This window comes from Semicossyphus pulcher, unplaced genomic scaffold (assembly GCF_022749685.1).
Source record: "Semicossyphus pulcher isolate SPU_LCO1_2020_fin unplaced genomic scaffold, fSemPul1.0.p SCAF_16, whole genome shotgun sequence".
NCBI lineage: Eukaryota > Metazoa > Chordata > Actinopteri > Labriformes > Labridae > Semicossyphus > Semicossyphus pulcher.
The window spans coordinates 7,253,832-7,279,275 of record NW_027211670.1 but is presented as its reverse complement, the minus strand read 5'-3'; positions in this window follow the sequence as shown (position 1 = coordinate 7,279,275).

The following is a 25,444-nucleotide window of genomic DNA, read 5'->3' as shown; positions in this document are numbered from 1 at the left end:
TGAGAGGCAGCTGCAGAGGGAAATACGCTACGTAAAGATAAAGCATAAGGTAAAAGGGACTTGTGCATGACAGTGACAGAAGTCAGTTATTGTAGTTGAAGCTGCAGCAGGACCTGTGATAGTTAGTGGAATTAAAAGAAATCTTTATCTTTAAATCAAAGAAGACACTCCATAAATCCAGATGATAATCAACAGGCTTTTAGGTCATCTTCACTGTCAAAGAAGTCCAATGCCATTTGTCACCTCCATGTTTGCAATGTTAACAGCAACAGCTAGCTAATTTAACTAAAAGCATGGGCTCAGGTAGAAATCAAAGCAACACACTTATTTTATGGCAACATTAGAATTCCGGTTTACATGTCCCAAAACGTTTCGGTAACTGTAGTTTCCAAGTAAAGTGCAGGAATGGGGGGTGGGGGAATGTGCCAATTTTGTCTCATCGGGTCAGTGTTGGGGGTAACGCTTTACAAAGTAACTATTAGAATACTCGGATTACTTTTTGGTTGAAATGAGTGATGAAACACCTTAGTTCTGCAGTCCATTATTTAGTTACTTTTTCATAATCTGTTACTGGAAAAATAATGCTTTTGTCACCACAATACATCCCAAAAGCATTTAATCTGTTTCTCTCCTACTTCTTTGCAGGTAGCTGCGGACCAACGGAGAGCATAGCGTTTACTTTGAGGAAATATTCCCATTATTTTGAATTTTTGAGCAAAAGGGACAAGAACAACATCACTGTGTGGCTTGAGGATAAGCACTTGTCAGCTGCGAAGAGCTCTACTTCAAATGTGAAGAAGCATCTGTAGCTAAACACAGCTCCGCAGCACTGGCGGTACTAAGAACCTGTGTTGTATTGTTTTTATTGAAACAGCTGTGCCTAATACTGCATGCCTCTAGTTCACTGTCACATTGTTGGTATAATAAAGAGCTGTAAAGGTTATATTGTCTGTAATTCATATTAGGCTGCAGAGTTACAGATTGTGGGCTGTAAACAAGGTTATGTAATGACAGTAGAGTCAATACATTCAAAGTTGGACGACATGCATAACAAGTCGCAAAGTGGGGTTTCATTTTTGGTAGCGCAAAAGTACACTTATGTAACAAGTTAATTTTTATGCCAGTTATCTTGTAACGTAATGAGATACTTTTAAAAGTAATATTACACAACACTGTATCAGGGGAGCCCACAGTATCAGACTTTGAGAACCCCTTGGCTACAGGTAGGGTGCTTCTTGACAGACACACAAATTGCAGGAGAAACATTTTTAAACCCTCTCAATCCTCGTTCTGTTCATCCTTTCCACGCACATTCGGCCATGTGTGTTTGCATCCACGCAGACACACACACACACACACATGAATACACATCAGCTAGAAACTCCCGTTTTGTACACAGTTGCACACTTGCACACCTCATAAAAGGTCAAACCACAAAAGACTGCACTGTGTTGAGTCATCACAAAAAATGGAAAGTTTTAATCTTTGACTTTTTTTTATGATTTTTTCACTCAACACACAGAACAAACTGAGAAATAGGAAGAAAAAACAACCATAAAAAAAAAGGCCATTTGTCATAATTTCCCGCTGCCGGTAGCTGTGGACAGAATGAGAAAGTGACGGCGGTAGCTGGGGACGTGATGGGGCATCTTAAACAGGAGAGCTCCACCCAGAGGGGAAAGGGGGGCGGGGCACTGGCATGGCCCAAAACACAGCTCAGGTCTGGGACTGGAGTGAGCGAGGTGACCCCTGATATGAAGCTCAGGGTGGAGGTGGAGTTGGAGGTGATAGATGGAGTTGGAAGCAGGATATCTGGGGAGTGTTGAAGGGCGAGTGTGTGCGTGTGTCTGGTCAGTGTAGAGGGACTTGTAATGTTGTTAGTCTGGCTGGACTTGTGACTGTAGGACACAAGCCATTCGTTACATAGAGACAGTTACACACCAGGCTAAATGAGGCTTATCCAACAGTCTGGCTGGAGGTGAGTGTGAGGGTGTGTGTAGGTGTGTCAGAGAGTTTTAGTGTGCTTTTTAGTATGCATGTAAAATGTTTGCTTATGTGTGCGTGCAGAGGCAATGACACATATATTGAAGCCTAATGTTTTTGTGTGTGCTCGGCCTGTGTGTCACCACAGTCATAAAAGCCATCACAACGGACGCTAACCTCAAAACCCGCAGAACCAGGAAAAGCTGCTCTTGATGTGAGGAATCAGAATTGAGCTCATTACTTTTTCCACAATGAGAAAGTTGTTTGTGTGACACTCCTAATTCTAATACATGTGCATGGCCTGCTTTTATTTGGAAATTTCCCTGGCTGTCCTCTTTACTCCTCTCAACACGCTGGGTCTGCTCACTTTTTCTGAGCTGCTTTTTCCAGAAAAAGGCCGTAAGTTTGACATAATTGACAATAAACAGAGGATAACCAGATTAATTAAATCAGCTCAAGACAAACATTGTAAAATGATCTTTCTCTTGGATGTGAGAGCATGGACATAAAAATATGCCTATGTGCCAGTGATGAATAAAATAGCCCTCAAGTAGTTACAGGACACAACTGATAACATTATAACAATATGTATTCCAAAACAATAATCTGGATGGCCCTGCATTTGCAGCTGCTTTGGGCTTAAAACAAATTCACTTCTTGCCATTGATTTATTCAGAAAAGTAAAAAGTGATCATGATTGCAAACATCCTTTTTTTTCTTCTTTGTCAAACCTTTCTCTGTTCAGTATCTTTTTGAAGATCGTTATTTATCGGACTCAGCATTCAGGATCATTGTCAGAAATGTCTGGCTTCACGTTCAAGCAGATGTTTGGTTGAATCACAGTCTCCAACTTATGGCCACTGAACAGTTCTTTTGTAACATGCGGACCCCCACCCGCAGAAGTTGATGGTAGTTTTGTCAGAAACAAACTTTTAGAGCCAGAGTGGAAAAAGCATAGCTGATCGTCTGATAAGAGTCATGAACTCTGGGTCACAACATTTCCACATTGAGTTACTCCTGTTTCTTCAAATATAAGTATAGGTGAGGCGTATTTTAAACAGTTTGGTTCAAGCAAGAGGAGACATTCTTAGATAGGATAGCACTGCTTGGTGCGCTGATGATAGCTATCAACAGATACCGTTGAGGAGATTTAATTTAATACAGACTATCCAGTTTGAGAGAGGTCAACAGTAATTACAAATAATACATTTACAAGTAAGTATCAAGTGCCCGAGTCTCCATGTTATGCTAGTGTATACTTGTATTTCATTAGATTTCAGAGGGAATATTGTAAGCTTAACTCCACTACATTTATTTGACATCTATAGTTTATTCACTAATTAAAAGTGCTACAAACCCACAGGTGTTTTTAATTACTCTGGCTAATCAGATTTCTCTTCACTGTCAGTCTGGTGGAGCTACAACAGGTGTTTTCAATAAAGCCCTCTAATTAGACTTCATCTCAGCACGGGTGCTCAGACTGCACCTGTTGAACTACTTCCTCAGGTTCTGGTTGGTTTTGTGGTACATGTTAGAGTGGGACAATTTACCCTTTTATGCTTTAAGGAATTACATATATTTTTTGGCGTAGGTTGCCTCATGTATTGGACATGTATTTAGATTGCTACATTAAGTGAGTAACACACGTTACTAATGCAATTTAAGAATGACATTTTGATCCATTCTTCAGTAGTAGATAGCTAGTTCCCAGCCACAACCCAATTTGAATTAAAGCCAACTTAATCAACCTTAAGAAGTCAAAGCTATAAAAGTAATAGATGGCTATGTATTAGTGAAGGTTTAATATATAACACAAAACTATGTTTTGTGTTATCCGTGGTAAAGTTGTCAGAGAGAGACCGGGAAGGACGATGTACAGTCTCCCTGCTAGACATTTCAACACATTGGGAATATACACAGCCTTTGCTATTTGCAAGGTCACTTTAAGGTAGCTATAGCTTCATGAGTGTGCCTGTAAAATGTAAAAGCTCATCATCACCATTTTGTATTTCTAATTTCTAATTTAATTTAATTTCTAATTTAGCACAGGGATTTTTTATCATTCCGGGAACCAATTTTTAACTCTCTCAAAAATATATGTTACATTTTTTAATTAATATCATGACATGCAACGATTAGTCGACTAACAACAACTAATAGATTGGAAAATCTTTAGTGGGGGCAGCCCTAGTTTGCTGACACGTTTCCCAACATACAGTTTAATAATGCAACAAGGGTTATTTTACATAAAAATCGTCATTATAAGTGGTTAAATGTAGTGAAAGTTAGAATTTGCACATTAAAATGCTGTTTATACCTCAATGTTACAGTAGAAACAAATCAATAAGTGAATATAAGACTTAAATTGTCTAGTTGGCAAACAATATGGTGACTTGTTTCCTGTTTCTGATTACATGGACGAACCAGGATCAGAAGAATCTGAAGGGTAGACAACTCTTTGAGCAAGGACTGATGGACCGAACTTCTTTTTGGGATAATAATTATACACAAGTGATATTTAAATGCAGGACATTGTGTTTATTTAATAGTTTTTTCCCAGATGTTAGAGTTTGTGCGCATGTTGTCAAGTGATTGGCCGACAAAGTGAATTGGGGATGACTTTGCAAATTTTTAGACAACTGTGTAATTGTTTGTCTGAGCCATCTGTGTTGGCGGGCGGATCTCTCGTTGAATAAATAACTGGGAGGAGTTTTTTTTTTTCACACAGATTTAATGTCAAACATGATTTTCCATCCAACATAAGCTTGGACCTATTCTTTCTATTCTTTCATCACACCAAGCAAACATGACATAAATCTAATCACTTATTGGCCTCAAGAACTGACATATTTTTTTTACACAATAGCAATAAAATGGTTTATTTTTTAGGAGTAGCTCATTAAATAAGATGGACGTAGTTCAACTGAAACATCATCATTGTTGCATAAAATCACTTTTTATCATCTGAACAGTAATAAAATCCCAAAATAAGATTTATACTAACTATATGTTTTAAAAGCTTAATCAGTAATTATCTGTCACATGCACCGAAGAAAACATTTAGCAATTTAATACTCTATTTAGGGCTGTGATGAGCAGCAGGAGGTGAGGGTTTAACCAGGCACACAACATCTGTGGCAGTTCAGTGAATAAGCAAACCAAATGCAGGAAGGAGGGTTCGTACTTTGTCTTAAGCCATATATAGGGAGGGTTTTTGCTCCCCTTTAAACCAGGCATAATAAGAACCATCAGGTAAGAAGTTTAGACTTGTGTTTGGGATATAGGGTTATATATGCATACTACACCGGTAATTGTGTCTGTTAATCCATTGCAATAAATTTGTGTTGTTTGAAACACTTCCTGTCAGACAGATCATCAGAGAGAGTTCAATCCACTCAGCGACAGCTGGAGTATGTGGGTTAACTGAAATTGCTTCCCCTGCAAGGTGACACTGAATAATACAATGTGTAATGTGGTTATAGCTCTTTTTTATACAGTAAAATAAACAGATTTGAGATTTCTTAGGAAACGTAATTTGGTAGTCTAGCCTGATGTAACGGCGCTGCAGAGAGTCTCTGATAACTGATACAGTTAGCATATGAACAGGTCCAACATGGGGCGAGGGGCTGTATCTGCTTGTTCCCTCTATTAATGGACCGACTGTATTATAAACTACTACATGATTAGTCAGAGGCAACATATCGTATTGTACAAGTGTCGGTTTGACTGTCTTCCAGCGCCTCTGTCTAAGGCTTAAACGAGCATACACTTCTGTTCACCTTTTGATTTCCCCACATTTCTTTGTCAACCCTCCTCAACCTCTGCACTTTCTCTCTCCACACTCACTCCCCCCATCTGTCTTGTGATGCTGCCATTCCACCGCTGCAGCCCCACTTCTCTTTCTGCACTCTATTTCCTCCATAATGATGTTAATAAAGTGAGCAGAATGGATTATCCAGATTCCCATGGCAGGCTGCCTGCCCTCTGCTCCCGTCTCCTGCTCCCCTCTGTTTACTGGAGGGAATCATTCACTTACCCTTATCGCTTTACACCCATGCTATCTGGGCGCACACACAGAGGCCATGCAAACACACTGATACTGATTACAAGTGTGTTTACATGGCTGTGTTGTGGACACAAGGTGGTGGGAAACACATTGCAGACAAGTGAAACTAAAGCACACTTGTATGAATAGCAAAAGGTGAACATAAAGACAGCATCTTCTAATGCTTTCCAAATGTTCCTCAACGAGGAGTAAGGAGGCATCAGTGTGTATAAAAAGGGCCGTACTCCCACCATCGGTCATGCTGCAATTGCTCCAGCATACCACTCCAGAATCTAATATAAACGAGGCAGATCCCTCAATCAGGCCTTAGCAGACAGTGGATGGTGAGCAGAGAACATGCTGTAGTTCCATTAAGTTTCTCAGGACTGTGGAGGAAGAAGCAGACCGAGCGGCTGGCTGGACGTGGAATTTGTATCCAGTTTTAATACCTTAAGCCTCTACATACCAAAGGCTTCTTTATTCTGTTACTTGGTCCTTCCAAAACAGGCTTCCTGTAAAATAAGAAGAGAAAACCAAAAATGTGGAAGTAGTAAATATTGAATAAGAAGGATTAAGGTTTACAGGGAGGTGCTTTGCACTGACTGAGAGGCTCCAATGCCTTCAATCAATAGGAGAGAGATTGAGCACATCTGGAGGCCTTGAAGAGGAACAGGTAGTGTAAGTTCCCCTGACATACTGTAGGTACCTAGCTGACTTATTACCTTAACCTAACACTAATGAATACTATTGAAGACACACAAGCTTTGCATGCCAGATACTGTGCATGATGCATGATGGTGCACTTAGTAGGCATGTAAACTGTGTTGCCCTAAATCGTCTTTGTCTGTTCAATTTAGAAAAAAAAAGTGGCTGTGGTTTAGTTGGAAAAAGTACATGGCACAAACTTACATGCAACAATCAAAATCTGATGACAGCTATGAGCTGGCTTAAACCAACACCGTCCTGGTGGAGATTTTTACTTGTGTAAAGGAGAAACTCTGCTGTGGAAGGTTAAAAGATGGATCAGGCTCGTGTATTGCAAGTTAAACAAATGCTTCTCAACCAACTCATTTCCAGAACAAACTGAAGAAAGAGCTTAACCATGGAAGAAGCTGTTTCCAAAACTTTCCTCATGAGGATCAAAGTGCGGCAGGAGTTCAGCTAAATTAACAATTCTGCCGTCTGCCTTGGACGTATCAGCAGGAGGGCTTGAGTAATGAACACAATGGAAGAACCAGGCTGAAAAGAGTTAAAGTAAAAGCTGTGACTGAAAGTAAAAAGTATTTGAATTAAACACAAGATACTTGTGCCCTCATGATAAGGATAATCGCTCAGTAAAGAAACCCCTCCCCTTGTTCCCTCATCCCAATACTTACAATTAACCCAACCAACCACCGCAACCCAGGCAGCATTGCCAACTTCAACAGACCCAGGCTCAGTCATGTGAGCTCCAGGTATTGACAACACTGATACTACAATGCTTTGAATTAAACTCATTATTCATACAAGACATTCTTCTGTAAAGATCAAAGAAGAAGGGGAAGGCAGAGCCAGGGTGAGGTGGCCTGTCCGGGGCTAGCACTCACCCCCGCCGGATTGAGCTGTACACTCTACCTCCTCCTACTCCCTCATTTTCAACAGGGAAGAGAGCAGAGAAGAGAGACCAACTTGTAGTTAGATGGGCAGTGAGAGGCAGCACATCAACAGAATTATCAAGTGGGCACCTCCCTTCAACGGTATTTCATCAAGTTAGGCCAACAACACCTCGGGCAGGCTCAACAGTCAGCTCTGGCGTCCCAGAACCACCCCCTTCCACGCAAGCTCTCACCGCCCATCAAAACCTCGTTCTATCAAATCCTTATGTAAAAAATGCAACTATTCCTGGTGCCAACGTTATAAAGGAAAGCATAGAAGAAAGGATTACTATTACATTCGTTTTGGCCCCCAACTGACATTATTTCTCCTCATCCAAATCCACTGACTTGTTCTAACTGCTTCGTCTGACATCTTCTTTACTGTCTTTCGCTGACTATGTCCACGGACTCCCAGTTCTCCCAGTAATGAGACACTTTATCGTGCTAACTATTTTCTGCGGAATAACAAGTTTCCCTCCTAAATCTACCTGCATCTCCCAATCATTAGCACCCTTTAGGTGGCCCGAGTCTTTCCTCCTTAAACACCTACCTCCTTTACATTTCTCCCCCTCACGGACGTGAGAGAGGGGAGATTGTGTGTAAGAGGCAAAAGGGAAGATGGAGGTCGGAAAAGAGACACCGGCCAATTGTTGAAAATGGGATGGAGCCTGTACCTGAGAATGAATAAGCACATTGCAATTTCTTAATACACTTAGCCAATTAGCCAAGAGGCGTGCCGTGCCAGCTCCAAAGATTCGCTACGGCCTCAATCAAGTCTTCCACACTCTTAGAAACTGGCACTCAATGTGGAATCAAAATGGAAAAGTGCTTGATTGAGTTTAAAATGGAGTACCTCTTAAAGAATTAGAAGTAGGAATACTTCTGTCTTTATGTTGGTAGCAGTACAACACTTGGATGTTAGACTCCTTTTCAATTTGCTCTTGGAGACCAATCAGCATTACGCAGCTATCAGGGCGACCAATCAAATTTCAGCTAAGTGACGGGACAACGCTCCCTCACTCCCTTATCCCTCGCGCTTTCTCAGACTAATCCCTTTGGCCTTTTTCCTCTCCTCGTTCAGTCTGTCATCCTCCTCTCATCTTACAGACATCATCCATACATCTATGCATCATTTTCCTTTAGTCAGCCACTCTATTCATCTGTGTGAAATATCGTAAGCCCTATCTATGTCCTCATCACCCCCATCTTGCTCTGCAGGGCAAACCTTATTTACACTCTCATTTTGTTAGCCTTTTTAAGCACAGTTATGGTGAGGGGGTCTGTGGGCCGCCTTTATCACGAAGAGAGAGCAATAAAAATATTCTGTATTCTGGAACCTCTCTCATCATCACTTCATTATTGTCCCCCCTTCTCTCTCTAAATATCTTTGCACTCCTCCCTCCTGAGACTTCCCCCCACCCTCCCCTCATTCTAATTAATTCTGCAGTGAATTAATTACCAGGGGGAATCTTCCCAAAACAGAAGAGAGAGGGGTGAGAGGAGGGGAGTAAATAGGGAGGGGATCTGCATTAATCACCCCTCTATTCCTCAGCAAAAAAAAATGAAAAGCTTGAAACAAAAGAGGCCACGAAATGAAAGAACAACACAACAAAAACACGATAAACAAAATTGTTTACTTCGCCCTCACCTCCGCAGCTGAAACCCCATGGGGATGTGATTAGGGAAACAGAGCTCTTTCTCTCCTTCTTTTTTTTTTGTTTTGTTTTTTCCTGCCCCTCCTTACTGCACTCATTCCTCTTTGATGAAGTTGTGGGAGTTCAGAGGGAAGCGGTGCGGCTGGGATAGCGCCCGAGCACAAAGCACCATGGGAAGAGCAAACTTTGGCTCGTCTGAGGAGAGGGCCAGGAGAGGCTGTCTGCGTTTGTGCGCATGCATGTGTGTGTGTGTGTGTGTGCTGTGACAGCTCGCTGTGCATGCTTATACTCTGGAGTGCTGTCATCCCCAGCTGATAAAAACTTCAAAAAGTGAGAAATGAAGTTAAAGCTGCTCACATGTTACCTCATGCCAGATCACTTCCCTGTGTCCTTTCCTCTCTGCATGCTAATGCAGATGTTTGTTTAGCAAAAAAACACAGAGGCTTGTCAAACTTCAGGGGGCCCAACAAACCAATGACTCAATCCTGCTTATGCATGTGTTGCCGAGGTAACCCAGACTCCCTGAAAGAGTGACAACAAGGGGATATGATGTCACAAACGGGTGACCTGATTGGACAACATCTCTTTGTGAAACAATATCACACTTTTTCACGGTGGATTTCCTAATTCCAGGCTGGGTGGGAGACAGAGGACATGTTCATGCTTCGCTCCCACATGGGTGGCATGTGCGAAAAAACCCCTTTCCTGGGGGGCCCGGTATGCTTGTCAAATTCACAATGAAGATGTCATAGCTCCCCTCCGCACAGACATATGTCCACACGGCAGCTTGCCAACCCCACCCAGCCCGAACGCGTACGCATTCACACACTCCATGTTGCACCGAGCCAAGCCCACAACATCAACACAATAGCTGTTCCGCGGCAATAAAAGGGGGGTTTGCATGAAATTCGAAACAGTGGCGCACCACATAGGAAGTGCCCTGACCTGTTGTCACAAGAATACAACTTGTTTCTGTTAAGTTATTCTGAGCTAAGCGCCAGGAAAGCAGATATAATGCTGTCACCTCGCACTATGTTCCTTCATAGGCTAAAACTAGACCTTTTTTAAAGTCACATGGACTCAACTGTGGCTCGTTTATGAGGCTTAGTTCCATTTAAATACCACTTAAAAGAATATGAAAAAATTTGCTGAACAAAAGCATCCATCCAGACCGCGGTTTCCTCTCAGTTTATTTTGTTATAATCACATTCCAAGCTTGAGTAACTGCTGGCTATCAGATGTCAACATCGCCTCCTCATATCCATAAAAAGTTGTGATTTGGAGTTTGGGCCTGTCGTTAGTGCAGATTACAGCTGTAATGAACCTCACTGCATGCTTGACAGTTGAGCAAAAACGCGCATTTTCTGTCATCACTTGATGCAATTATTTCATGTGGACGCCAACTCAAATGGCATCATTCTCACCTGGCCAAATTAAACACACTAATGAAGTAAATGCTCCAGAGCTGGAAAAAAGAAGTCCAAACATACTTAGTTTAAAAAGCACGAAGCCTTCCCATATGGCACCTTCGCCCAACCAGACACCTTTCTGCTACCAAACTAAACTGTAAACATGTTTAATTCAGAGAGACAGCGACGAAATAAGTGGCCAATTATAATGACATAACAGATGCAAAACCTTGTTAGCGTGTTTTTTGAGGTGATACTGGGATGAATACAGTTCAAAAGGGTTTTGGATGAGTTTCTGTGGGGGAAAAAAAGCCAAAATATTGCCAGCATATTACAGTAAATTACACTGCATGGGAATAAAAAACACAGACATGTTACATAACTTCTGGTAAAGTTTGTACTCCAGCCTGCTTCAAAAGGGTAATCATGTTTTGCCATGCTGGGCTGAATGAGAGGGATACATATTTTGATGCATGCTTGTGCACCACCGAATCATACTTCATGAAAGATATTTTCCTCTTTAAATGTTGAAATGTTACCACAAGCTGAACCAGTGGTGATTAAGCCTTTAATTTCTTGCATTTTTTATTAACCCTTTGAACCCTGCAGTTTGCGTTATCTTCACTCTCACATGCTTATGGATACGTCACTGCATGTCTTAGCCAAGTGTATTTTATATTGTTAAATTCACAAGAAGCTAGGCTATTCAGAAATATCATCATTTTGCTTGGTTTGTGTTACAGCACTTTCTGAGAAACAACAACACATTTTGTTTTGCTTGTCAGTTAACAATGCTAAGCCACAACGATTTTGTGTCGCCTTAACAATTTAATTTGGTTTTGTCCAAAGCAAAGTACATCTGACAGTTAGTACAACACAAGCACGGACCTAGACAGGAGGGAACAATGTAAGTAAGTGCCGGAAAAAAAATGCTTTAAAGTGCTAATCTCGAAGTTCTCAGTTTCGTTCTTTTTGGCAGCACCTATGGTGACAAAATGGTAATAGGGGGAGCACACTTCCCAGATATCCAGATGTCATGAGTCGTTCTAGTTAAGTTATGTTGTTGATTTGTATTTTGGTGTTTTGATATTATTTTCGGTTTTCTTTGGTCACTCTGCCGACTCCTGCTCCTGTGTTCTGGTCGGCTCTCTAGCTGACTCCTGCTCCTCGAGTCTAGTCGGCTCCCTGGATCCAATCGGCTCCCCTGCCGACTCCTGCTCCCGGGTCCAGTCGGCTCCCCTGCTGACTCCCGCTCTCCGGGTCCAGTCGGCTCCCCTGCCGACTCCTGCTCCCGGGTCCAGTCGGCTCCCCTGCTGACTCCTGCTCTCCGGGTCCAGTGGGCTCCCCTGCCGACTCCTGCTCTCCGGGTCCAGATGGCTCCTCTGACGACTCCTGCTCCCTAGGTCCGGACACCCCCTCTGGTCCAGTTGGAAGATTCCCCTCCTGGCTCTCCGTCGACGTCCCAGCCGACACCCCCTCTGGTCCAGCTGGAGGATTCTCATTCTGGTTCCCTGTTGGCGGTCATGCCGACACCTGCTCCTGGTTCTCCGTTGGCGGTCCGGCCAACACCTGCACCTGCTCCTGGTTTCCAATCAGCTGGTCGGCCCCTCTGCCCTTCCTCCGGAGAGGCTCCGCCAGCCTGGCCAGCCTCCTGGCCGCCCTCCTGAGATGCTTTGTTTGCCTGGCTGCCCTCCAGGCTGCCTTCCAGATCTGCTTCGCTCGCCTGGTCGGTCCCCTGGCCGCCCTCCTGATCTGCTTCGCTCGCCTGGTCGGCCCCCTGGCTACCCTCCCGAAGGCATTTATTGGAGTGATCTTCTTTGAAACCTGCCCCGTCTCCACTAAGTTTACATTGGTCAGTCCCAAAGCGCCGTACAATCTAACACAAGCCCACGCCAACTATTGTCAGTGGTCGACCTTTAAAAAGGCTTGCCCAATCTTACCAATGCTCCAGCTGTCCTATGCATGGTGATTACACTCAAACATATTTACACTCCTTTCTAGGGTGAATATTAGGCCCTCCCTTGATCCCCTTTTTAGATCATTATATTGTACTTCTCTCAAGGTATGTGTTGTTGTCTTATAAACTTATAAATTCTTATAATTTTTTTTATTAGCCATCTTCCTAAAAGGACCAAAGCCTCTAAACAACTACCGCCCAGTAGCAACTCACTTCAATTGGCATCAGCTAAACAGATTAGAGTGCTTGGTTAGGTTTAAGTTCATTCAGATGCCAAACTAAGAACAACATATTCCACTACAGACACAGCTGAGGCGTCCATTGCTAGCCAGTACACTGTACACTTGGCATGGTTTGGGTGAATACAAATGGTCTTGTGTGAAAAGTACTTACCTTTCTGTGTGAACACAGCTTTAGGAGAGGAGGTTAAACAACTGACACCAAAAACAATAATGAGGTGTATAGCAGATAAGCGTTTAGTTCTAGACCAAAGCTTAGCTCAAGCCAAATTAATGACACAAGACAAAAAATGTGTCTGCTGCCTTCCGTCATTCCGGACACACTCCATAAAACGTCATTGAGTCATTGGCACTTTTTTCCTGGTGTTAAGCAAAGTGGTTTCAATGTGTCCCATCTTAGTCTGGGCTCCTGTATCCTCACAGAGACCTATCGACACCCTTTGGAAGTGAGGATGATCGATGAGGTACTGCGTCATTCCCAAGACCATGCTCCGTCAGAACCATCAGGGTGCCTTGTGCCAAGCTTACCGAACTCCAAAGACAATGTGATCCATCAGTCATTGACACAGATCCTTCCCTGGACAACACGATCTGAGCCCAAGTAAAAGGGTGGTACATTTTCCCCTGATCTAATCCCATCTCCAGCCATGAACTGTCGGCTTCTATCCCAACCCAAGCCGCATACAAACTAAAGCCTTGTGTATTTCATCCTAAAGCCAGGCCTGTCTAATTTAGCCCACTTTATCACCCCAGTAATCAGACCAATGCTCCCGCACAGAACAGCGTGTCCTGTTTCTTCCAGATTCATGCCAACACTCATTCCAGTCCTTGTATCACAGTGAGACTGTGCTCCAGAGCCAGCAGAACCCAACGTGGTTCTACCTCAGGTCCAGCGATCCACCGCTGTCTCAGTCCTGAGCTGGCACCAGCTGCATGTAGGGAGGGGTAACAGAGGAACTGGGATTTGTTGGGGCAGAAGCTGTAGGATGAGAGACATCCACACAAATGCAAACCAGATGGAGGGATAGACGGATGGATGAGAAGGAAGGAGAGCCTGAGTCATCCTCTATGTCAGTCTTTCTTCAGTTCTGCTTCTTTCAGTGGAGGGTCTGTATGCCTATACTGTTCGGTGTATACAATAAGTACTGTCACCTCAACTCGATCAGTCAAAGAATCAATTCAACCTTGGATGAAATTGTTTTAATTGGCTGAGAAAGAGAAAAGTCTGTACATGCCTCAACGGCCTTTGTACAAAAGCAGTCCTGCACGTTGTACCTTCTGCATCAACACCACACGTGTTATTGCAGGTATTATTCCTAAAGTCTGGGATATGCTTGAAGTCAATTTGTTTGTGTGACATTTTCTCCAACTTCATCTGAAAATGAAAGTGTTTTAAAATAGTGTAATATTTTAAAACTTCAATCTTCATTCATTTAGTTTATTTATTTATTTAGTGTTTTGCATTAACATTTTTTCCTGAATTCTGTGTTTTACAACAAGATAAAATATTGAGTGTCTAATCATTTGCTCAATGAATGCAATTTAATTAACCAAAGGAAAGCCATTCAAATGTTCAACCTCGACCTCAGTCCTATCATGCTATTATGGGGAACTAAATTCTGTTATTATATAATATTTATGATAGGAAAAAAAATGCAAATTGGCTCTGTGCCTTTGGAGGACGCTAACTGCTTCTCCAGTGGGCCCTGGAAAACCTCCGCCAGACGACGTAAAAAGCGTCATCTGGCGGAGGCCAGGGAGCTCGCTAAACTACACTTCCTCAATCGCTTGCCTCCGATGTCTCGTTTAGAATCGTCAGGTTTAAAATGTAGACTGCAGACCTGAAGATTTTTTAGATGATCCACCGGTATATTCTCGTCATACTTCGGATTCTGTCCCGCTCTGAGCCATTGCAGCGAAACGGTACACTCCAGCGTCTCTCGCTGGGCTGTTCCTTTCAGAGGGAGGGGCGCAATGCACGCTGGGTGTTGTAGGAGTGTAGAATGGGCGAAACCACGAGCTGTTTTTACAACTTTCTCTACAGCTATGGCGCCAATTTCAAATATTATTGCTTCTATCGATTACAGAGAACACCAGCTTTGACTGACAGCGGCTTTTTCCAGGGCGAATCGCTCCTGTAATGTAGCTGTTAGCATCAAATTTTCTTATATACTCTTTGATATTACATTGGATATTATATACTCTTCTTATATACTCTTAAACTAAAATCTGGGATGTCCTTTCAGGCCTACTCATCCCTATTTCTGCATCGTTTTAGGTCACTATATTTCTCAATCATTTCTAAAGTCACATGCTGTGCCATTTTTCAGTTTCTGTCTAAACAACACAGATATATTTCACAAAATCAGAGCCTGATCCACTAATCTGACATGCCTCATCTACTCTAACACTCACAACAGTGTATGTCAACATTTCCATTGCAACAAGAAAACTTGCATCATTCTTTGAGACAATTGTCTTGTCTAGTTTTGGCAGCTTTTGCCTGAAAGACAAAAAGACGCAACAACAGTCTTTTGTTATTGTTGTGTGACGCATACTTTGTCTTTTATAAATTGCTGTCAGTTCATTTTGTTATAAGTGAAAAGTTGAAGTAGAAGAGAAGCAAGAGCTTTAGTCTTTCTCTGTCTGATTCTGTCCCCGTTTTAAGTTGGTTTTCTTATTTTTCCACCCCTCGAGGAAAGCCAACAGGCGGCAGGTAGTGAACAAATTCAGTCCGTCAGACACACGCTGTCCATCTTACTAAATCTATCATCACACAGGCCGAGAGAGGCTGAGGTCTTCACTTGTGTCCAAATATAGGACCTTACACTTCACCTTAGTGAGACAATAAGACTGACAGAGTGCGAGAGACTAAAATAAAAGAGAAAAAGTGACAAATAACAAGAAACATGACAGCCCTGAAGTCATACACCATTAGAAGCCGTTAGTGGTTTTGAGTGTTCCATTGAATGTTTTCTAGTCAGCGTAGTGCGGGTGAAAACCCATTGACATCTCACTATCACCCCATAAGTAACTTCACACACTCTTGTGAAGATGTTTAGTGGTAAATTGGGAGTAATGAAGCAAAAGTGGGGTCACAGTAGCTCTTTGACTAACACGGCATCCACTGCACTTACAAAATCAGACATGAACACAAACACATACATACACAGGCCATCACTCCATCACCACCTAGCGTTCAGCGTGATGACGTCATCAGCTGTGGCCCATCCTGTTTTTCCCTTGGCAGGGCGTTCGGTCTGTCAGGCTGAGCCGCTGCCGACCTGAGGAAGGAGAGATGAAAGAGAGAGGGTGAAACGACGGATGAGGAGAGTTGAAGGAGAAGACAGAAGTACACACACCAGACCTGTCACCACCTCGCCACCACACTGTTTCCAACCACTTGACCACTCATGATTTCTCCCCTCTTTTCATACAATTTACCTTTTATTCGCGCATGGGGAGCGTTGCTTTCAACTTTATTTATTGATCTGTAATTACCTTTTGGGGTTTTGTCTCAGCATAGAGATCATGCATCCAAAGTGAAAAATTGAACATCCTCAAACTGGAAGTGGGGAAGCTAAACCAAGGACTATTCAACCAGTCATCCCATTTGTCTTTTACCTCTCCGGAAATTCACAGCGGTTTACATGGACAGTTTGATGCAACTCAGTTACAGAGAGGAGAAAAAGATATTCCCTCCCTCTGAAAGGAACGGCCCAGCGAGAGTCGCTGCAGGCAATGGCTCAGAGCGGTACAGAATCAGAAATACGACGAGAATATACCAGTGGATCGTCTAAAATTTTTCAGGTCTACAGCCTACATTTCGAACCTGACGATTTTGAACGAGACATGACATCGGAGGTAGGCGTCCAGATTGAAGAAGTGTAGTTTGGCAAGCTCCCTGGCCTCCGCCAGATGACACGTTTTACGTAGTCTGGCAGAGGTTTTCCAGGGCCCATTGGAGAAGTGGATATAATAGCGTCCTCCAAAGGCACAGAGCAAAATTGCATTTTTTTTTTACCATAATGGAATTAGCTCCTCATAATAGCATGATAGGACTGACGTTGAAAATCAGCGAACTGGCCCTTGAAAGGATGACACTGTTGAACAGTCCAGCTACACGAAATCACCTCGTGGTTCGAGTCCAACAAATCCTCACATAAAGGCTCATAACAGGAGTGCAAAGTGACTCATGAATGCAGCAAACATGCTCAATTATTTTAATTCTTTCATATGCATTTTAAAGGACTCCTCTTTCTATGCAATTGTGCAATTATATGAATATTTAATGTGTGTATACTGACAGATAACACTGTTTTTGTTTTTTTTACCTATTCTTATTTGTTCTCATTGGCTGATAACAGTCTTCTGTTGATTTCTCAGGTGAAATAATATATTGCAAAGGTTACTGCAAAGAACCTGCATGTCCTTTACAACACATTGGCTTAGCTCCACCTACCCTCTCTGGCAGACCAACCACTTTTTCTGTAGAAGTCACACCAGACATCCAGTTCGTAGTTCTGCAAATGCAAAGGCTTTCATCAGTGGGCCATAGGCTCAATCACCATTGTGTTACCTCATTCGGTGATAGTGACTTAACATTTATTTAAATTTAAATGTTCGAGATTATATCTTTAAAGCGGGGCCGGGCCATATCATATTGTTTAGATTATACTGGTATAATTTTTTTACGTGATAAGGAAGTGTCATATCACAAGATCAAAGGCGTAGCGGCGCAATGACGTGTTGCCGCATTTGCATACCCAAGCATGCAGCCTACGGCATTCACGAGGGTTTCGTACCCAGGAAGGGCGCTTCTTTGGTCGCGTGGAAGTGGTTTGGCTACAAGAGGTCAGACCTCCTACAAAGCAACATCATTTAGAAGCACTTGCCTCCTCTTTAAATCAATACAAGCATGAGAGAAGCCCGTCTGTCCGCGTAAACACCGTCCCTGCATGCTCGGAGTGTGTGAGTGTGGAGAGGCGGGGGTTCAGAAGAACAATTGCATGTTACTGCACAGAGAAAGGTCATCGTCATTACATGCTGCTTCAGAAAATACCGGAAAACATCGGTGGCAGCAACTGACGCCTGCACAGTAATCATTAAAAAGATTTCCCAATACGCCACGCAGACGTTTATGGGCTTGGTGGTTTAGTACAGACAGTCTGCAGATAACTCCAGACAGAAGCTGGATTAATGTAATGGGGGGGTACACCTACAATGGCTGACGATGTATCAGCACAGAGGGAGCAGATATGGGTCACCCTGGGCCCAGAGTCACTTCCACAACCAGCACCAAGACCAGAGCAAACAGAGCAAATCAGAGCCCAGCAGATATAAAGGCTCCTTGCCAGGACTGCAGCGCTGCCAAGGAGCCTTTTGAGGGGCTGGGACTGGTTATGATAGAAGCGAGGGAGGAGAGAGGGAGGCTGACGGGGCGAAGGAGTTGGACAGCAGGAATTTATTTCCATGCCCCTATGTAAGTGTGGATGATCCAAAAGCCTGCCTGTATGTCTGAAAATGTCAGCGTCAGGTAGCAGAATCCAAGACTGAAATCAATACGGCTGTCCTGTAAGAAGCAGTATACCTCGACTGTAATGGAGATCTTTATCAACCTATAGGCCGACACATTCTGCTGCACAGGCACTGCCAGAACAGCCCAAGGCCCATACAGTGGCAGCTATTGTGTAAGTCCACCTTCATTCTGCTATCCTCCATCTAGCGTTCATTAGTACTGGAAACATTCCCTTTTTAAATGCAGGTAATCAGTGTCTATACAGTGAAACAAAACTCTTGTGTTTCTCTACCATCTAGCGAACAGACCGATCCGTACAGCTTCTGAATAAGATTATAACTCACTATTTCTAATCCCCTGTATCTCACTTGGCTCTCGTAAGCTTCGTTGGATCCATTTGGCGTACAATTTGCTATTTGTTTCCAGAATGTGACACAGTTTTCATGGTCAATGAACTCTTAGACAGGAGATAACGTTACTCAAGACTTTAGGGTTTGAGCGTTTATTACTAAATGTGACGCATGAGGATATGGCGAACACGAGATTTACTGTATGACTCAACAAATACAATTAGAACAGATGAGTCATTTGCAAATGTCATTACTGTTAGGTTTGGATACTGAGGGTTACATTTCCAAACAGCATTGAGACTTGGTGTGCAGAGGAAATCTCTCTTAAGAGCGCTAGCTTTGGGTTCTGATTATTCGGAAAGCAGATTATTACAGAGCCTAAACAACACCATTTGGCACGTAAATTACCGTTTGTCAAAGTATGAAGCCCAGTAAAAGAAAAGAGAAAAAATAAAGATACACAAACCTGCAATAACAATAACTTTTTTCTCCTTACAACTTAGGGACAGTAGTGAAAACAGCATTGGCAAGTTGTCAGAGAAAAGTTACCTGTGTACATCCAGCAGAAACATTTCTGATTACCTGATATGTAAGTCAAATAGTTTCTTTTAGCTCTGTTGTTGTTCTCTAACTCCTTAGGGAAATGTTTTTCTCTTTAGCTGCTACATGCAAATTTATTTTCACCAGTCTCTGTGCTCGGTGCTGCGCAGGTAGTGTGCAGTGGACCTAAAGAGATTCTATACTAAAAATACTTGATGCAGCCTGGAATGACGCTGCCAAAGCGGTGCAAGCGAACTAAACTATCACATTTGTGCCCCAGACAGCCGAACAATGAGCTGGAACTCACTATAAATGTGAGGAGAATTGCAGATTTGGGTGTTATTGTCATTTGATACCATTGTTATTGTAAAAATGTGGACTATAGCCGCTTTAAAGGCATCATGTGTAGTTGTGGTTTGGAGGAATGTTTCTTTGAGTGGGTCCCTCTTTGGTTTGTTTCTGTTGCAAACACAGGAAGGTTAAGTTACACATTAACACAACAGGCTACATATTCTGATCCTGATGACATTTAACTCTATTCTGCTGATTGATAATACATATTAATCAAACGCCTCAATTTTCTAGCAAAAGCAAGGAACAACACTAGCTAGCAAAACTTGATTTACAGAATGCAGGTTTCAAACATTCAAACAGGCATTAAAGTTTGTTCTTGACATTAGTAATTATTTGACAAAAACCTCCAAATCTAAGCTTTTAACCCTGTCACACATACCCCTTTTCCACCAAGGCAGTTTCAGGGCCGGTTCTGGGCCGGTGCTCACTTACGAACCAGTTTTTTTTGTTTCGACTGAAAATGAACCGGCTCCCGGCCAGAAAAACAGAGTGGTCCAAACTCTTTGCTGGTCTAGAACCGCAAACCGCTTACGCCAGGGGCAAGAGGCCGGGTTGCCGTGACCAAAGAGACAAACCAAACGATAGTTAGCTACACAAAACAAGGAATCCACCAGTCAGGTAATGTCCAACGTCACAGCCGGAGATGTTCAACTTTGTTTTGCCCCAGCAACTCCCCGTCACTGAGGGCATCCAGATGAGAGTGTTTAAGAACTCTGGCGTCGTGTACACTCCCTGGAAAACGTAACTGATTTGTTTAATAGACACCAGTTTAATCGATGCTAAATAACAAGCTAAATTGAGCTAGCGGGATAGCAGAGAGGCTAACAACATCTTACGTTCAGTCTTATTAAAAATAAAATTGGGTGGATCAATACCTTTCTTCTCATAAGAACCGACCGTTGGAAAGCATGACGAGTAACACAAAGGTGTTGGACAGGTTGTCTTTGGGATCTAATGTGATTTCGGGAAGAGGAGCAACAACGGCAAACATACCGTGTAGTCCGTCATTGTTATTGTGAGGGAAAGTTGCTGCTGGGAAAAGTGGTCACGTATAGAGTGACGCCATGAAGTGGCTCAAACAAACTGGTTCGGAGTTGGTTCGCAAGTTGAACCAGCTCCGAACCAGCGCGAGCACCAGCCCCGAACTAGAACCAGGTTCGCGTTGGTGGAAAAGGGGTAACAGTCATCATCATAGTATGCTCATTTGTCTCAAGGAGGGATCTGTTGGAATTGCATTGGAAATGTCAGGAACAATGGCCCGATGTACACGAAAGAAAAACCCTACATTTTGCAATAACTGTTAAATCTATTAACACAGAAAAAAAGTTTAGTTTGTATAAATATATAAATGCTGGATACAGACACATTCAGGGCAGAATTCTGTACACTCTCCTCAGCCATTGACCATTTGTTTGCTGCTGTTGGAGTGATACGTTTTTGGCAAATGGGGCAAAAATTATTAAGATTCATATACCGTGAAGTTTCAAATCTAATCAAGGTGAATCAAGATTGGCTCTCACTTGAAGGAAATTGTTGATATAAAGATGCACAGCACCTTGTAATATCCATCAGATGTTTAATACCGAAGCAAAGCAGCTAAAAAGACGTGCAAAGAAAAGAAAAGGGAAGGGAGCTGCTTGATCTCAGGACTTCCCAGCAACGTTTTTTTCAGCCCTGCAGCCTTTTAGGAACACCAGGGAGAACAAACATCATGAGGTAAAACAGGGTCAGAGCAGGAGTTTACTCCAATGTCTACATCTATTTACTGTACAGGGGTTGCAATGATTCCACTGGGAATCAGCTGGATATAATAAAGTAATCAAAATGACATGGTGGTTTGTAATATAAACCAGACTTTAGAAAGAGCATTGCAAAAAGGCTTTATATAAGAGCTGAATACTGTATACTTCAAACTTTGAAAGAACTGAAGATTAGAAACACAAGAAACCACACACATTTAGAAACAGCAGGTCTTTGAAATGCAGTTCATGAAGATTAATTTGGTTTAGCAAACCAAGAGTATTCAAGCGTTTGCAGGGATCGGATTTCCTGTCCCATGGGTTTACACTGGTGACCAACTAATGCTTCCAACTCATTACTTCAGGACATGAAGCTTCTTACACAAAAATGTGCCTGTTAATTGATAATCAATATGCTGTTGAAGTTCCTGTCAGCTTTGTTGTGGCAGTTATAATAAGTTTCCACATTAACATTAAGGGTGTCTTCACACCTAAAGTCTGTTTGTTTGTTTCAGCTTTTACCAGCGGACCAAAAGTTTTGATGAGCGAGGAAACTGCTCTCTGATTGGTCAGAATTTCCACGTGGGAAAACTCTAAAGAGAGAGAGCACACTCCTCAATCACACTCAACACAATCACTGACTTTAATGTTTTGTTGTTGGAGTTTGTTTCACTTTAAACCGCAATGTTCCAACGATCGATCAGTTCCATTCTCCTTTAGTTTTTCACTGAACAGTTTGAATACCTCTTGTGTTCTTGTGTGTCTCCACAAGCATTTGTCAAATTGTTTTGTCAGGCCACATTTCTATTTCCTCGTTGCTCCCACACATCTGTCCTCTACTCATCTTGGTGCCTGTCTCTACCAGTGCCAGCACGCGTTAACAGCCCACAATGCGCAGTTTTTTGGTTTGCATCCTGTATTAGGTCCTACTTTACTTCTTTAGGACCGTTAATGTTCTCACCTGACTCGAACCTTACCCTGGTTCGTTTGGAAACAGACCGAGTCCCATCTTTTCTAGCAGGCCATGGTCCGATTGTTTGGTCTGCACCAGAGTTCGATTGCATGTTCACAGAGTGAAGTCCGAAAGTCCGGACCAAAACTGTCAGGTGTGAAAGCACGCTAACAGTTAACTGCATAATTTTTTTCAGGGGAATTTATTTCCTAAGTGCCTGAAAAACGTGCTGCAGTGGGGTCATCTTCAGCTAAAGAACTGAACTTTAATGGGGCTTTGTTGAATTGAGACCATCACTAAAAAAAAGAAATGACAGACACAAAAAAGGTCATTTTTCTGTCGAAAGAAGGGTGAATTTAATACAACTGCAACAGCACATAAGACTTGTGGTTTTTGTACAGAAAAGTGTTTTCTCAAAGCGGGAAAAATCACGAATTTAAAAGGATCATACATTAACCATGATGCTCCTGTGTTTCTATGTAGAGTGACAGCTCTATGATGATCTGCTTCTTTAGTGGTTTACAGTTAGCACCATCACCTTCTTCATAATACTAGTGAATAGAGGCTGCATGTAAATTGTTAACCATTATTAAGTCAGTGGTATAAAAAAGTTGATTTCACAATTACTAGTTCAATATGTAAAATGTACGGTGGCCGACAAGTGCAAAAGAGCAGCAGCAGCCCAAACCACTTATAATTATCAAATGCATCAAAAAACATGTATGCGTGCATCAATAATGCAGTTCCACATAGCGGCTCCCTACAGGCCAAGATAGCAGTGACGTGCGGTCAGGAGAGGCAGGGGAGGCAGAGCCTCCCCTGTCATCATAAATAAAATATATAATAAACAGATAAATTAAATGGTTATATTTATCAAATGGTTTGAACTATAAACTGATTTTCCATTTAACTTAAACAATTTGGATCGTTTTTTATTAAAAATCGCTGAATTTTCACATTTCCGTTCAAATACGGGGAAGAGACGCACAGTGAGGCAGCAGCAAGCTGAGCCTCACCTTGGATTGCGCAATCCCTCACAAACTGTGCTCTGCCATGCAATGAGAGCGTGTCACTGTCTCTCTGTATGTCACCAATAAAACACTTTCAAACACTTTTAATATATGCCCCCCTGGCTTTCCATAGTTTAGCTGATGTATATAATATATGTGTGTAACCTGTTTAGTGTGCTCAGCGATCTTACAACGGCAGTGAAGAGGCACTGGGTGAGGCAGGCAGTTTTCTTGCCTCAACGTAGGGGGCGCTGGTGAGCCCAGAAATGTTTATGCTACTCCGCAGCTGCAGAGTAAGTGGCAGGTCAGTGGCAGCTGCCTCAGACACCGGCAACTGGAGTGGAAGGCAGGAAGCAGGAAGTGCCACTACTCGCTGCCGCTGCCACGAATTGAGCCAGCCCTTGCTGTCAAATGGTGAATAATCTACTCTGTTGTTGGGTTCATATATTTGTAAATCTGATTCTGATGGAGTCAGTGCCTCACCAGCCATGAACCTCACCGCACGTCACTGCAAGATAGGTAATATATATGGTAGGGATGCACGATATTATCAGCACGTTATCGGTATCGGCCGATATTGGCTTAAAAATGAACTATCGATATAATTAACCGATAAAATAATGGGCTGCTGCATACTTGATTAAATGCCTGACCTCGGCGCAATGTCTCTGGCGCAAAGAAGACCTGCGTGGCGCAGCGTGAGGATGTCACGTGTGTCTACCTGCAGCATGAGAGAGTTGGAAGCCAAAATGTCCGTGGTGTGGAAGTTTTTCAAAGTGTCCTAAATAGATAGCAAAACTGCTATTTGCAATGACTGCTCAGCTTCGGTGATGCGAGGAGGAGCCAAGGCAAAGTCTTTCAACACTACAAACTTTATTAACCATCTCGAGACCCGTCACCCCGACTGTTGTAACAAATGTGATAAGAGTATCACCATCATACTGTACGCTAATTCCAATACAGAAGAGAGTTGATGATCTCTGCAATTAGGTGTGCGGGAAAAAAATATCGGTATCGGTAATCGGCTAAATGAGTTGTAAAATATCGGCATATCTGGCTCTAACATATATGGTGCATTTGCTGTCAATGCATTGGTTTGCAGCAGGTTTCCATTGTTGTCTGAGTGAACTTCTGCAAATGTTTTCAAATGTGCATTCTTTGCAGTCGGTTAGTCCAAGTGCAAATGTTTCGGGGTGATGCAGTGCATTTTCAGTCATGTGGCATAAAGGAGGAAAGTAAAAGAACATGCAAATAAGCATAGTGTACACTCGCACACACATAGAGGCACATACAGAGACAAATGGTTTAGCTGGACACATTATGCTTTTCTTGGCTAATGGCTCACATGGCTGGTGGTTAAGTGGGCAGGCGTCTCCAATACCCCCAGCAGTGTTTGAGGAAAGACCACAACCACCATCCCCTCCGCAGCCAAACCTTCAGCAGCCTCAGGAGAGAGACACTATTCATGTTTGTGTATGTTGGTCTGCACGTACGCTGTGTAAAAAAGCCTCCAGCACCTCCTTACTATGTGCCAAGCCCTAAACACAACAAACCAGAAACAAGCTCTAAAAAGAAATTGCAACATGCTGCTTGTTTGGATCTAGCTCCTAAAGATCTTCAGTTTTTTTCCCTCCCAGGGGGAAAACAGAGTTACATAGACCATGTGCTGCCATGCAAGTTAGATAACATTCCTAGTTAAAGTGAACCCCTGGCTATCCTGAACCGAGCCAGAAGATGACGAGCCAAACTGCACTTATTGAGTTTGTGTGTGGGAGAGGGACACTGAGAGATCCCTCTGGTGGGTTTTGTGGCATCAGTCACTGTCATAGTTAATGTGCTTGATAAGTCACTTACTGAGATTTGTTTCCTGTAAAGAAGCTGACGCTAAAAATCCAAAGCAACATACACAATCACACAAATCCTCATTCTGCCGTCCTTTGCTGTCGTTTTAGTGAGCTTATCTCAACTTCTCTGGCTACTGCTGCAAGACCACAACCTTGTCACAAACTTGACAATAACAGACCTTTAATCTAGCTTTGACCTGCAAACCTTCAAAACA